Genomic DNA, 1,753 nt, shown 5'->3' on the forward strand with positions numbered 1-1,753 from the left:
AAATGAGAACTAATTAGTTTGTATATATATATATATAGGGGTCTAATCAAATGAAAACTAATTAGTTTGTGGTAACCGTGAGGTCCAATCTCAACCACAGATCAATATATAAATTAGGAAATTTATAACTTTGGTAATTTTGAATTAAAATTTTAATGCAAGGACATTTTAGCTATTTTAAAACTCTCATCCCTCCTCTCTTCTCTCTCCATCCCCATCCTCCGGTGATATCACTGTGGTATCACAATGCATCTTATATGTGCTTGGTTATCACACTAAGGTCGTTTGTGTGATCGATCAGAGATGTAACACAGTGGTATCACAATGCATCTTATATGTGTTTGGGTATCACACTGAGGTCGTTTGTGTGGTCGATCAGAGATGTAACACAATGGTATCACAATGCATCTTATATGTGTTTGGGTATCACACTGAGGTTGTTTGTGTGGTCGATTGGAGATGTAACACAATGGTATCACAATGCATCTTATATGTGTTTGGGTATCACATTGTGTCTTTTGTTTAACAAAGTCAATATTTTTAGTTATCACAGTGGTATCACTATAGGACGGTGGCCAGAGGACGGAGGCCAGAGACCGGAGGACGGAGAGAGAAGAGAGGAGAGAGGAGATAGGAGATTTTTAAAATACCTAAAATATCCTTGCGTTAAAATTTTAATTTAGAATTACTAAAATTATGAACTTCCTAATTTATCTATTGATTTGTGGTTGAGATTAGATTTCACGGTTACCACAAACTAATCACTTCTTCCTTGAATGGGCATATATATATATATAGAGAGAGAGAGAGAGAGAGAGAAAGAAAGAGAGGAGGGATCAAATGCAAACCACTCAATTTGTACAAACCGTACAAACCTCATTCAACCAATCATAATTTTTCATATATATATATATATAGGGGCTTAATCAAATGAGAACTGAGTTGTTTGTGGTAAATGTGAGATCCAATCTCAACCACTCATTCTAATAATCAATGGTTAAAATTAAAAGGAATCTTAATTAATGTAATTCTAAAAATAAATTACTGTCATTTAATGACATAATATGAATAAGGGCAAGATGGTCATTTTGTTTTTTAATTTATTGAGCCGGATTTGAGCGCGCGCTACAAATCCGTTAATATTCTTAATATACACTGTTCAATTCGAATCCAAATAGAGTGAAGATATTGTCAACTTGTTCGTGAAGGAGACGATTGCCTTAAACCCTAAGTCGATCGCAAGTGCAACTCTATACATAAACGATGGAGGCTAACGAAGGAATAGGTAAAATCGATTTATGTTCTACATTTTCAATATGAAGAATCCCGTAACCCTTGTTTTTGTAATGTGGAATGGTACAGGAAGAAGAAGCGGTAGGTTAAAGGCAAAATCGATGTTCAAGTTTTTAAATAAAGAAAGCCAACCCATTGACCTAGACGACGATGTTGATATTATATCTATCGAAGAAACAGGTATCCTCTTATTACATTCCCTAACATGATTTTAGATTACTAAACATCAGTTTCAGGTTGTTGGTGTTTGTTTGTTTTAAACATTCTGGAATGATGAATATTATGTTTTTTTTGGAAAAGAATTTACCACATTTTGATAATCAATTTGTGGTACATTGTTATTACATACAGTATTTATCATAATCTTTTGGAAAATGGTGTGCTACATCGTGATAACATTTACATTTTGTCATAATATTTGTCTGGTCCAAGTAATCAGATTGTGATGAACAATATTTTT

Source organism: Cynara cardunculus (genome assembly GCF_001531365.2).
Source record: "Cynara cardunculus var. scolymus isolate 2C chromosome LG 8, CcrdV1, whole genome shotgun sequence".
In the NCBI taxonomy this organism is placed as follows: domain Eukaryota; kingdom Viridiplantae; phylum Streptophyta; class Magnoliopsida; order Asterales; family Asteraceae; genus Cynara; species Cynara cardunculus.